The 14200-nt window shown below is 44.5% G+C and overlaps 1 protein-coding gene and 2 pseudogenes across 3 annotated transcripts in view; all 3 read left to right on the top strand.

Annotated features, from left to right (window-relative positions):
- lipf (lipase, gastric) overlaps nt 1-14200 on the top strand; it is a 911257-nt gene that overhangs the window by 664674 nt on the left and 232383 nt on the right. The window lies entirely within an intron of this gene.
- On the top strand, nt 992-5639 carry LOC144500911 (interferon-induced protein with tetratricopeptide repeats 5 pseudogene; annotated as a pseudogene). Its single transcript, XR_013499018.1, has 2 exons — nt 992-1045; nt 2170-5639. The product of XR_013499018.1 is annotated as an interferon-induced protein with tetratricopeptide repeats 5 pseudogene (transcript).
- On the top strand, nt 10666-10741 carry LOC144501041 (U2 spliceosomal RNA; annotated as a pseudogene).

The raw sequence follows: 14200 nt of genomic DNA, 5'->3' as shown, positions 1-14200 counted from the left end.
GGTGCTGATTTAAAAGGTTGAATTACAAAGCAGAATTAATCTAATTATCTGGCATATGCTTGAGTGTAGAACATTAAGTGAAGGCCAAATTGAATGTTTAAATAACAATGGCTGCTGTGTAGTTTTTCTAAGTCATGGTGAGAGGTGGGTTCGACTGATCTGATTTCCATTGCCCCAACACTTGATCTATTTTTGATTGATAAATTTCCGGGAATAATCCCGAAACAGATGCCAGCAACCACCCCCACCCAACCCCCCAACCCCCCCCCCCCCCACCCCCACCACCACCCCCCACCCCAACAAAAAATCATATGGAGCAGCCTCGTGCACCTTTGAGATGGTTGTCAAGGATGCTTGAAAATCATGATCCACTAGGGATCCTTGGGAGAGTGGTACCATGTGCTGGGAATTAGATACTTTTTGTGCCCAATTTTGTATGTGAAACAAAAGCGTTTGGGGGATGGGAATCTTTCCCGTCCTGTCCGTGACGGGAACATAGCGGGCAGGAGCAGACCATACAAAGGTCCGTTGAACTTGAGCGGAATTTTCTGGTTTTGAGGCGAGCCCGGCTGGAAAATCCTGCCATTGTTTTTCAGCTGAGTCGCGCTGAATGCATGTTGGTGTCAATACATCTGGGGCACAGTTCATGGGAATTGTTCACCTATCATTGAAGCCCCAAATCAATTACCATAGCATTAGTTCTGTTATGAAGTCCAGCAACTGTTACTTTGCAGCAGAAAGAATGTCAACAGAGGAAGCACACACAGCAAGTTCTAAACAACATGAACAGAAAATAATTCCGGTGGAGAGATGATATTTCCTTATGGCGATAACACAAATTTGCACATTTAACACATGTCCTGCAGACAATAAGCAATTAGTTGCTTTCACTTTCCAGTTGCAATCCCAGTCCTGCAAAATTGCACTTCTCCACAGAACGTGAGACTGTATAAATATATTCGAAGAGCTGAACATACTTAGTTCTGTTTTGCAGTCGATCAGAAGTGAAAGTGAAGTTGAACCCCTTCGTTCTCATCATCCTGGGGTAAGAGAGATTTTCATATGGGGATAACAGACACAGTTAGTGTGTCACTCAGTGTTGATGCTGATTTCTCCGAGCCAGTGGGTAGTGGGTAGCACTGAGAGCGGCGTTGGAGGTGCAACGGTTCAGATTAGATGTTAAACGAGGTGAATGTCTTCTGGTTCCAACAAGGTAGAAATGGTCATCACTTTAGACATGAAATGCTGGAGCCTCATCGAATGTATTTCCTTCAGCTGTCCACAGCTATATAACACACACGGTGACACAATGGTTACCACTGCTGCCTCACAATGTCAGGGACCTAGGTTCAATTCTGACCTTGGGTGACTGTGCGGAGTTTTCACATTCTCCCTGTGCCTGCATGGGTTTCCTCCCACAGTTCAAAGATGTGAGTATTAGATTGATTGGTTATGGTAAATTGCCCGTTCGTGTCGGGGGATTCTGAGATAAATACATGGGTTCACGGGAATAGGGACTGGGCGGGGCTGTGGTCGGTGCAGGCTCGATGGGCTGAATGGCCTCCTTCTGCACTGTCCGGATTCTATGATTTTCAGAGCCCCAGATGCCTTTGTGCTGCTTAAGCCTTCATGCTGTGAATCTTTAGTGCCTGTTTTCAGGTTGATTGTGATTCTGGCTAGTGTGGGGGGACAATTTGGTGTCATGATGTTACGTAGAAACTAAACGCAGGAGTAGGACAATTGCCCCTTCGACCTTTCTCCACCATTCAGTTTGATCATGACTCATCATCAAATTCAACATCCTGATCTGTTAAAGTGCATTATGGCGGTACAGCAAAGGTTCTGTAGTCCAGCCGAAATCTTCCTGTCTGATCTTCTTGTTATTTATGAGTTTCAGCATTTGGTTATCATTTCACTTCTATTGAGCTGCAGCTTTCCTGAGATTCTCCATGGGTTCCATATTTAAAGTTACAAAGCCAATACTCAGATAGGAGCCGGCAAACCCAAACCCATTCCTTGCTTGCTTCAAATTCAAAATCCAATTGAAACCATTTCATGCTCCCCACAAGATCCAAGCTGACAAGATGAGGCATTGCGAGTGTGTAATAATTAACCCACCACTGATTTCTTTCAATAAAAATAATTAGTATTTAAACATATTTCTTACAGTGACGCCGAAAGGGACTCCCTGAAAGTGAAGTTACTTCAGCTACAATGTCACTTCACGTGGGATCTGCGCGTCGAAAATGTTGAGTGGGATGATTTGCAGGAACGATTAAATTATACAATCGAGTCTGATCGTGTGAAATACAAAACCATGCCTTACAATGCACTTGCTTTTGTGAACTGTGTGAGAGGAAACCATGAGGAAGCTTTCAATAATTTATGGGAAGCGGAAGAGATTCTGAGGAAGAATCATGAATCTGAAATTGAAAAGTGGAGCATTGTCACCTATGGAAACGCAGCCTGGGTTTATTATCATGTCGGAGAACTGGAAGAGGCTCAGTCCTACCTCGACAAAGTGGAGAGGAACTGTCAACAATTCCCTGATGCCTCTCGGTATACAGCAATGATACCTGAAGTGTACGGGGAGAAGGGCTGGTCACTGTTGAAATTTGGCTGGAAGTATTACAAAGAGGCAAGTAAATGTACTGAGAAGGCACTGGCCGCAGATGCTGAGAACATTGAATGGAATACAGCTCACGCAACTGCTATGTTTCGAATTAAAGAAACCTCAGGTGATCCACCTCTTCCTGGAGACTGCAAAGTAGTGAAACAATTACACCGTGCGTTAGCACTGAGCACAAATGATTCTCTTCTCAAGGTCATGTTGGCTCTTCGGTTACAGGAACTTAAACGAAAATATGACGCTTACAGATTAGTGGAAGAAGTGCTACAGAATTCGCCTGATGATCCATATATAATTCAGTACGCAGCCAAAGCTTTAAGGAAAGTTGGATCTGTCGATTATGCCTTGCAGATATTGAAAAAGGCTCTGAATTTAAAACCAAATTCTGCACTCCTTCACCAACAGATAGGTTTATGTTACAATAATAGGCTGCTTGCACTGAAGAGAAAACCCCACTCATATTACGCTCGTGAAGAAAGACAGCAATTGATTGAATTGTGCAAGTACCATTTTCAAACAGCGTTTGATCAGAAACCCTCACTATATTTTGCAATACTTAATCTGGTGGAAATCTATAAAGAATGTGAAGAATATTCCAAAGTCGATGAAATCTATGAAAACCTGTTGAGAAATGAAGATTGCAACCGTTTGAATAGGCAATTATTACACTGGGACTATGGAAAATACCAACTGCACAGGAAGAATTCCCTGCTTAATGCCATTCACCATTTCAAGGAATGCTTAAAACTCAAAGTTCCGAGCAAGGTGAATGAAGAATGCCGTGCCAAATTGGAACAAATTGCTGCAGATCGACTGGATGAATATTCAAGAGACAGCATTGCATTTGGTATATTGGGACTAATTCACCAACTCGATGGCAGGCAATCAAAAGCCATTGAATTCTATGAGGGAGCCCTGGAGTGTGATCGTCACAATGAAGAATTTCAAAGTGCTCTCCGTGAACTGCAGCAGGCTGGATAAGACAATGTTCAAATGTATCCCTGATTTGCCTGGGAAATTGATTCCGATTTTCAATGTTCTGTTTTGTAATTACAAGTTCAAAGATAATTCTAAGATTAGCTGACAGATTTACCGGAGAGGCTTCTCTCACCATACTGAGACAGGCAACTAACTTAAATAATAAATCACCCTATTAAGGACTGTAGTGGTGAATTCTGATTCGGTGACCGGATTGCTTTTGAAATACTAAAAAGTAATTCTGTTTAATAATATTGGCAAAGGTAAACGAAACTCAGATTTGAAGTGGAGTATAATTTATTTCCAAAACGAGTTTTGTTATAAAACATGCAAACTATACAAAGAACTAAAGACATAGTTTAGACCAATACAAAACTTCGGCGGAATGAAGATCTGGTGATCCGACAGCTCCTCGATTTTCCTCCACAGATCTCAACTTTCCTGCCAAAAATGTGGAGAATTATGCCATCTGGTTATCTTAGTTATAGCCAACGATTAATTTTACATGATCTCATTTAATATTTAACTTGTTAATCTATTATGACAACATTCTCAAATCGAATTACAATCTGTCATCTTAAATGATAGTTTGTCATTTGTTCGTTCAGCTATCGGAAGGTATGCTCCTCAATAAAAACTGCTTCCTTGGCGCTTAGCAATGCAAAGCTATATTTTAAACTTATGCAGCATTTTACATGATGGTTAGAACTGGTATTTCTGCTGGATGGGGCCCATTCATCTGGCAGAATTCCTAGACTAACCTCCCTGTTATTCAATACAAATTTAATACACATTTATATAATTTGCTCTTTGAAGCAATGCATGGCTTCATAATGGTACCATGTTCAAGTTACACTGTAATCGAGTTTTCATGTTTTAGTCGAATTCACTGATGTAATTCATCCTTGAGCTTTACAATCAATTACTGGCAAGCTTATTAGTTTTATATTTATGATTCTAATGCCCTCATTAGTTTTACATTCATGATTCTAATGCATGTTTATTTCCAAAACCTTATGTTAAAATATTAGCTCCTTGATATCCCTATGTTGGGTATTATGATTAAATTCCCTTCATTAGGACAGTGATGTGTAATCTAAACAAAGAGTTTTTTAAAAATTGAAGACTAACAGGATACTGGGAAAACTCTTCATCCACATGTTACTTGCCAATTGATACTGTTCCAACTGTTCTATCACATGTTAACTTGCATCACTTCCTGTCATGATATACACCAAACAATTTACCTGGAAGTACAAAGTACAGTTGCATAGAAACACATATAACCACTGTTAGACATTTTAAATATGTATTTTTGAAAGTATTCTGTACAGCTTGGTCAAATACAGACTGCCCCAAGGCACAATGGGATGAAAGCTAAGTAAGATGTACCACATTCTTTCAAAACTAGGCCACAGGGCCTAGTTTTTATCAGTAAAGTTCCCAGACAATAAATGAATGAGACAATTCACTTTTTACTGATAAGCAATGCTTAGCAGACAGTGAGGATGGAAACTACGGAGAGACTGGACGGAAAGACACCTTTGAACTCTATTACCTACTTAATAGAGGTTGCGAAGAGATAAGTGGTGGAGCTTCCAGATTCTACAGACCAATGAATTCTCATGCTGCCAGAGAACAGGATATAATCGGCCAAGGCAAATAATCCATATTAACATGATTGGTCCATCCTATTAAGGCGGACAGTGTAGGCAGGCAGATGATTTCTGCAGAATTATAATTACAGAATTTCTTGATAATTTAATTAGAGTAATTTGAGTTTTTAAAAATTGTTCTCCCTCTATGGTGGAAGCCAGGCCTGTGTCAATGAAATACGTCTTCAACCAGAAACTACTGTCTCCGGCTATTTCTTTGTAATTTGTATTTGCTGAACTGTATTAATACAGAGAAACCTCCTGCATGAAGCCAGCAAAATGCATGTATCTTGTGAAAACCTCCGACACTCCCAATAGACATTGCACTTCCTCACAACTCGTTCCATGACCCCTGGCCAATAAACTGTCTTACCTGCAATTCATCTTGTCCTTTCAATTCCTTTGTGATCTTGATATAATTGGGAAAGACATATTGACAAAACAGTTTTGGTAGCAGCACTTATCAGTCCTTGAAAATGACTTCATTTGAAATGCTAATTTCAACATGATACAGCCAAAATGGTCTGAGGTCTGTGGGAAGCTCTTGTATGTGGCCGTCCACTATTAATTTTCTGGCATCTTGCTCTGAGGACAAGATCTCTGAAAGTTTCTGTCCGGAGCTTCTCAAGTTTATTTTGTCCAAATCATATTTGGCCAATATTGTAAACATTGCCTGCTTCCGCATCAGCGTCCACCTGAACATCCAACTTGACCTTTAACATGTCCTGTACCTGAGGATTCTGGGTCTGGATGTCCTCTAGGTTCAGGACATCATAGAATTTGATATGTTGAATTTCAGTGTGGGACCTTTTGAGGTAGAGATCACGGGCAATTGGAGGAATAAACATCCACAGAAGACAAACATGATCACCTTGGCAATGCAGGAGACCTGGTGTATGTGTCACTGTAATAATCACAGCATTCTTGTGCTTGAGTCGTGAATTTGCATTTGGAGCGGACACTCGAACCTTAAAAATGAGGAACCATTTAATTAATTGAAAGAGAATCCCTTTTGGTGCATGAATTACAGCAGAACTTGCAGGTGGTGCTGCTCCGATGCATCTTCCGCCCTTGTTTCTTTTGGAGCTGATAGAGATCATGTGCTTGTAAGGTGCTGCCAAAGATGGTGGATGGGGTTTCCATCCGATGGGCTACTTTGTCTCCAATGGTTTTAATCTTCTTGGGTATTGTTGGAGCTGCACCCATCCAGGCAAGTGGAGATTTTTTTTTTATTCTTTTCCAATTCAATCAAATCAAATCCAATTCAGAGTCTCAACAAGTTGAGACATTTCAGATCCAGGCTGACAAGACAGGGCGAGCGACCAAACCACCCTGTCCTGGGCCTGATCTACATGAGCCAAGCTGATTGGAGAAGGGGGAGGTTCCTCCTCCAAGACTTGAGCTCATTTGCATCTTAGCCAAAAGGCCGAGATGCCGCTTTTAAAAATTGCTTCATATGAAACATATGAAGCTTCAGTGTAACCTAATGACCTCGACCAAGTGCGGCCGACCATGGGCTGCCGACCATACTACACTTGATCTTAGCCAAAAGGCCGAGAAGCAAGTGGAGATTTTTAAAAAAATACTTTTCCAATTCAATCAAATCAAATCCAATTCAGAGTCTCAACAAGTTGAGACATTTCAGATCCAGGCTGACAAGACAGGGCGAGCGACCAAACCACCCTGTCCTGGGCCTGATCTACATGAGCCAAGCTGATTGGGGAAGGGGGAAACATATGAAGCCTCAGCGTAACCTAATGACCTCGAACAAGTGCGGCCGACCATGGGCTGCCGACCATACTACACTTGATCTTAGCCAAGTGGAGATTATTCCATTCACACATACACATGCAGATGAAAGACTTTGAGAAAAGTCTTTTGCGGACCGGGAAACGGGCTGCATTCACTGCATTTCACACTATAGCTGCATTTCAGACAAAGAGATGATTTGATCTAGAAGAAAAACTCAAACAAAGAAGATTAATAGTAAGACAAACAATGATCAGGTTATTCTAAAGGCAACCGATTTTCTTTAAATTAGAGACTTGGGTAAACAAACCTGTTAGATTGACACAGTCATCAATGAGTCCAGACCTTTAATAAGTTTGTCATAACTGAGACAAGACAGCTTTGTGAATTTGATTGTGAGATGAAAGTAGTTTGTCATATCCTGCATCGATCTCATCGTGGATTTGAAATTTGAACTTACTAATTGACTTCATTTGTTCTTTGCATTTGAATTTAGGTGAATTAGTTGAACTAGAATTTACACTCTGTAATATTGAAACACTTTGAATATGCAATCTGAGATTTAAAATTATAAGAAAGTATTATGAGGTAAACATTATGAGAGGGTGTACTCTCACTGTGGACCCTAACTCTTCTACAATTCTCTAATGGTGAATTATGAGCTCTGTAAGAGAGGGAGACTCTTCAGTGAGTTAATTGTTTGCTATAACATACCTGTGAAGTATATATCATTTTAAGATATCTTCCTTTAATCGAAATATTGTAAGGTGGAGGATATTTTATAGATAGCATGGTTTACTTAAGCTCTTATGATGATTTAAAATGTATTTTAGTTGAGAATTTAAACTGACAGTACATTTGATTAAATGAATTGCCGGGGGAGGGGGGTTATGGAGGGGGATAAAGATAGCAGAACCCTGACATATTTGATAGATTTGGGGCAGAATTTTATAGACTCCTGTGGATGGGGTAGCAGGTGGGTGGGCCCTAACATTCTGCAGATGATTCTCCTGCTATCCACCTGTCTGCCCCCGTCCCACCCCGATTTTACAGGTGATGGTCAAAGCTGAGGGTGGCCCATCCATTCCCACCTCAATTGAGGGCCTGCAGGAGATAATTATTGACCAAGTTAATGTGCAGTGAGTATCAGGGAATGTTAACTATTTAAATACAGGGACGACAAACTCAACGTACGGTTCATAGGCTCACCATCATATATAATGGTGGATCTTGGGGTACCTGCGTGAGCTGCAGTGGTGGTGGAACACCTCATATTGACATCAGGTTTCCACAGTGTAATTGGGAGCCTGGTTTAACACTCGGGGTTGATGTGTGAATTTCCCTGGGGATGGGCAATCTAACAGTGAAGGGCAGAATGGAGCTGTGGGTGCCAGAACCTTAGTGTCTTTCTCAGGACTTCTTGTGGGGCAGGAAGAACAGGAATGATCTCACGAGGCAGAAATGATCTCCTTCCATGCCACAGATTTCTTTATGAAGCCCACCCTTCACACCCACCACTCCGACTGCAGACTGTCTTTCACATCACCCCCTCTCGATCTCCTCGTCATATCCCTCCTCCCCTTGCATCATTTCTCCCTTCTCCCCAGTGCAGCCTTTCTCCCATCTCTCTATCTTTTTATCAATTGTGTCCTTTCCCCATCCCCTCCCCATCAGGCCTGGGGGATATTTTCCAAAGTGGCATTCGCAGCGAGCAACCTTCCTGACTTTCATTCTGCCTAAAGGGCAGATGCAGCATGTAGCACAATTCTGACGCTTGGAGAAGCAAAGTCTTCACACACTGAGATCTGCAGACAAGTCTGTCCAGATAAACATCCACCTGTGTTTCCACACAGGAGGATAATGACAGCTGGATCTGAGGCCTCACGATGTAATTTCATCTGTCTGTCATCCTGTATGCCACCTTCTCTTCTTCGCTATATATCCGGCGCACTCGTTAAGAAAGCTCACCGACGCCTCTACCTCCTCAGAAGGCTCAGGAATTGGGAATATCCGCTATGACTCTCACCAATTTTTACAGATGCACCATAGGGATTTCCACCGTAACTTCATTGCAGTGTTAATTTAAGCCTACTTGCGACACTAATACATAAACTAAACTAAAACTAAAAAACTAGAAAGCATCCTTTCCAGATGTATCACAGCTTGGTATGGCTCCTGCTCTGACAAAGACCGCAAGAAACTACAAAGTGTCGTGAACAAAGCCCAGACCATCACGCAAACCAGCCTCCCATCCACTGATTCTGTCTACACTTCCCACTGCCTCGGAAAAGCAGCCAGCATAATGAAGGGTGACACGCAACCCGGACAGACTTTCTTCCAACTTCTTCAATCGGGAGAAAGATACAAAAGTTTGAGATCACAAACCAACCTGCTCAAGAACAGCTTCTTCCCTGCTGTCATCTGACTTTTGAATGGACCTACCATATAGTAAGCTGAACTTGCTTCACACCCTATGTGTGACTGTAACACTATATTCTGCACCCACTCCTTTCCTTTTCTCCTGTGTACTCTATGAAATGCATGCTTTGGCTGTATAGGGTGGAAAAAACAATACTTTTCACTGTATTCCAATACATATGACAATAATAAACCAAATCAAATCATATCCTCCACACTGCATCAAGCTGTTGTCTTGCTCTCATGCATTTCACTTTGTGGTCCATGGAGATCTATCACTTTATCTTCAGGTTTACCTGGTTCACTGTGGTTCATCTATTTCTCCTTTAATTTTCATTCATGGAATGTGAATATCTCCTGCATGGTCACTATTTATTGCTCATTGCTAACTGAGAAGGTTGTGATGAAGCACCTTCATGAACGCTGCATTGCGTGTGATACTTACCCTCATATTTATCGCTCAATCAGTGTCACAAAATCAATTTATCTGCTCATGATTACATTGCTGTTTGTGGGAATGTTCCATGTGCAAATTGGCTGCTCGGTTTCCAACATTACAACACTTCAGAAAGTACTTCATTGGCTGGAAAACACTTTGTCACATCCTGTGGTCATGAAATTCCAATTCTCTTCTCACACCTAGTGGTGCACGAAGACAGACTGTTGTAGCTGGGAATCTATAATGATCTATATTGGTTGGGTACATTGACCCGAACAGGCGCAGGAGTGTGACGACTAGGGGAATTTCACAGTAACTTCTTTGCAGTGTTAATGTAAGCCTTACATGTGACTAATAAATAAACTTTATATTGTGGGGTGGAGATGGGGGAGAGATGCCCGGTGTTGATCAGGGAGGCGGGAGGGGGAGAATGTCTCTCAGATCTCCGTGGTGGGGTGGGGGTAATTTCTTGGCCTGATTGCACGGCTGTTAAAAATGGCGCCCCGATCTCAGTGCAGCCGGTTTTAGACATTTCATGCCCTGCCCCTCAAAATATCAGCGTGAGACACACCTCCCCCTGTTCTTATTGACAAACTTTCTCTCTTCTGGAGAGAAACATTCCGATTTTCATCCAGACCCTGACACTTTGCCATTTTTGGTAAGATTCTGCCCGTAACAAAAGCATGACGAGTCTAGAGGGCAGTCTTGCACTAGACAGAGACGTGTGTAGAGGTAAGCATGGAAACAGCTTATAGATATGCATGTAGATATGAGTAGGTAATAAAAACTTACTGTTTCTCGCTTCTCGGCCTTTTGGCTAAGATCAAGTGTAGTTATGCGGATTTTTAAAAATACTTTTCCAATTCAATCAAATCAAATCCAATTCAGAGTCTCAACAAGTTGAGACATTTCAGATCCAGGCTGACAAGACAGGACGGGAGACCAAAACCACCCTGTCCTGGGTCTGATCTACATGAGTCAAACTGATTGGAGAAGGGGGAGGATCCTCCTCCAAGACTTGAGCTCATTTGCATCTTAGCCAAAAGGCCGAGATGCCGCTTTTAAAAATTGCTTCATATGAAACATATGAAGCCTCAGCGTAACCTAATGACCTCGACCAAGAGCGGCCAACAATGGGGTGCCGACCGTACACTTCCTTTTTCAAAAATATACTTTATTCACAAAAAAAAACTCTCCAATAAAACATTGCAAAATGACAGATCCAAAAGTCATAAACAGTGCAAAAAAGAATCATTTTTACAGTACAATACAGTGCTTATTTACAAAAACATTACATTTCATTACATTTCATTTCTTAAAACTGTATACATGTGTCAGAGTTTACTGTGTGCCGTTATTTTTCAGGTTGGCACACAGTTACGCAGGCCGAGGGTATTCTGCAGTTACCCGGCCCTCGGTCTGCCTCGGTTGAGATGCTTTACACGGTGGCCTTTCCCTATTGTGCATTGGCGGCGGCTGCCCCAAGCATGAGCGCGTCCCTGAGCACGTAGTCCTGGACCTTGGAATGTGCCAGTCTGCAACACTCGGTCGAGGACAATTCTTTCAGCTGGAAGATCAGCAAGTTTCGGGCGGACCAAAGCACGTCCTTCACCGCGTTGATGACCCTCCAGCAGCAGTTGATATTTGTCTCGGTGTGCGTCCCCGGAAACAACCCGTAGAGCACAGAGTCCTGCGTCACCGAGCTGCTCGGGACGAACCGCGACAAATACCACTGCCTCTCACTCCAGACCTTCTTTGCAAAGGCACATTCCACAAGGAGGTGTGCGACCGTCTCATCAGCCCCGCAGCCGCTTCGAGGGCAGCGTGCGGTGAGGTTGAGCCCTCGGGCGTGCATAAAGGATCTGACGGGGAGTGCCCTTCTCACCACCAGCCAAGCCAGGTCTTGGTGCTTGTTTGTGAGTTCTGGTGATGAGGCATTCTGCCAAATGACATTGACAGTCCGCTCAGGGAACCATCCGACAGGATCTGCCGTCTCCTTTTCTCTCAGGGCCTCAAGGACATTACGTGCTGACCACTGCTTGATAGCCATGTGATCAAGGGTGTGTTTCCGGAAGAATTTCTCCACGAAGGACAGGTGCTGCGGTACGGTCCAACTACTTGGAGCGTTCCGCGGCAATGTGGCCAGACCCATCCTCCGCAACACTTGGGACAGGTAGAACCTCAAAAGATAGTGGCACTTGCTGTTACTGTACCGAGGATCTACACACAGCTTGATGCAGCCGCACACAAAGGTGGCCATCAGGATGAGGGCGGCGTTGGGAACGTTTTTCCCTCCGTTCTCTGGAGATTTGTGCATCGCCTCCCTCCGGACACGATCCATCTTTGATCTCCAGATGAACTTGAAGATGGCCCGGGTCACTGCTGCTGCGCAGGACTTGGGGAGAGGCCACACCTGCGCCACGTACAACAACACGGACAGAACCTCGCATCGGATCACAAGGTTCTTCCCAGTGATGGAGAGGGAGCGTTGCTCCCACAATCCCAATTTTTGTCTGGCTTTGGCGATGCGCTCCTCCCAGTTTTTGGCGCATGCCCCTGCCACTCCGAACCATATCCCCAGCACCTTGAGGTAGTCTACCCTAATGGTGAAGGGGACAAAGGATGTGTCAGGCCAGTTCCCAAAGAACATGGCCTCACTCTTACCCTGGTTGACTTTGGCCCCCGAGGCCAGCTCAAACTGCTCACAGACTCGAAGAAGCCTGCGAACAGACGAGGGGTCCGAGCAGAAAACAGCCACGTCTTCCATGTAGAGGGAGGCTTTGACTTGCGTCCCTCCGCTGCCTGGGATTGTAACCCCTTTGATGCCTGGGTCGCTTCTGAGGGCCTCGGCAAAGGGTTCAATGCAACACACAAAGAGTACGGAGGAGAGAGGGCAGCCCTGCCTGACTCCAGACCCGATTTGAAACATATCTGATTCCCACCCATTGATTGAAACTGCGCTACTGATGTCTGTGTAGAGCAGTTGGATCCAATTGCAGATTTCCTCCCCAAACACCATTTTGGACAGCACATCCATCATGTAGGTGTGCGATATTCTGTCAAACGCCTTCTCCTGGTCTAGACTGATGAGACAGGTGTCCACCTGCCTGTCCTGCACGTCGGCGATCGTATCCCTGAGTAGCGCGAGGCTATCAGAGATCTTCCTGCCGGGTACAGCACAGGTTTGATCAGGATGGATTACTGACCCCAGAGCAGACTTGACCCGGTTGGCGATGACCTTGGCCAGAATCTTGGAATCCACATTCAATAGTGAAATAGGTCTCCAATTTCTAATTTCTTCCCTTTCCCCCTTCTGCTTGTAGATGAGGGTAATGATGCCTTTCCTCATGGATTCTGACATGCTGCCTTCCAGAAGCATGCTCTCGTATACTTCCAGGAGGTCCGGGCCCGTCAAGTCCCACAACGCCGAGTAAAGCTCAGCCGGTAAGCCGTCGCTACCGGGAATTTTACCCTTCTGAAGGGACTCGACTGCCTTTGTCAGCTCATCCAGAGCTACCGGTCTGTCCAGGCTCTCCCGCTCGCCGTCGTCCAAGACTTGCGTGATAGACGACAGGAAAGACTGGGAGGCCGTGCTGTCTGTTGGCTTCAGGTCATACAGTCCGGCATAGAAGGATTTGCAAATCCTCAGAATGTCAGACTGCGATGACCTTACAGAGCCATCTTCTTCCTTCAGGCTTGTGATCACAGAGTTTTCTCTGTGCACCTTCTGGAAGAAGAAGCGCGAGCACGTTTCGTCCTGCTCCACGGAGCGGACCCTGGACCGGAAGATAACCTTGGAGGCCTCCGAGGCAAAGAGCGAGGCTTGCTGGCTCTTCACCTCCCGGAGGTCCTCCTTGACATCAACCCCCATCGACTGCAGTTGGAGTAGCTCCTGCATGCTTTTCTGGAGTCGGGACATTTCCCCCCGTCTCTCCCTGGCCTCCTGGACCCCTTTTCGGATAAAGAACCTCTTGATGTTGCCCTTGATGGTTTCCCACCAGAGCGATGGAGACTCAAAGAAGGGTTTCACGGTTCTCCAACCGTGGTAAACCCTCTTGAGTTCCTCGAGGTTCTCTGGGGTCAACAGTTCTACGTTAAGCTTCCAGGATCCCCTGCCCACTTTCTGGTTTTCCTCCAGCTGACAGTCTGCCAGCAGGAGGCAGTGGTCAGAGAAGAACACCGGCTTGACGTCGGTGGACCTGACCGTGAGCGCGCGGGATGCAAACATGAAGTCGATCCTGGAGCTGACGGACCCGTCTGGCCGCGACCACGTGTATCTACGCTGCCCTCCGTCTGCTAGATCGCTGAAGACGTCGAGCAGCTTGGCATCTT

Source organism: Mustelus asterias, chromosome 11, assembly GCF_964213995.1.
Source record: "Mustelus asterias chromosome 11, sMusAst1.hap1.1, whole genome shotgun sequence".
Lineage (NCBI taxonomy): Eukaryota > Metazoa > Chordata > Chondrichthyes > Carcharhiniformes > Triakidae > Mustelus > Mustelus asterias.
Note: the sequence above shows the minus strand (reverse complement) of the source record. Positions and strands in the feature narration are given on the sequence as shown.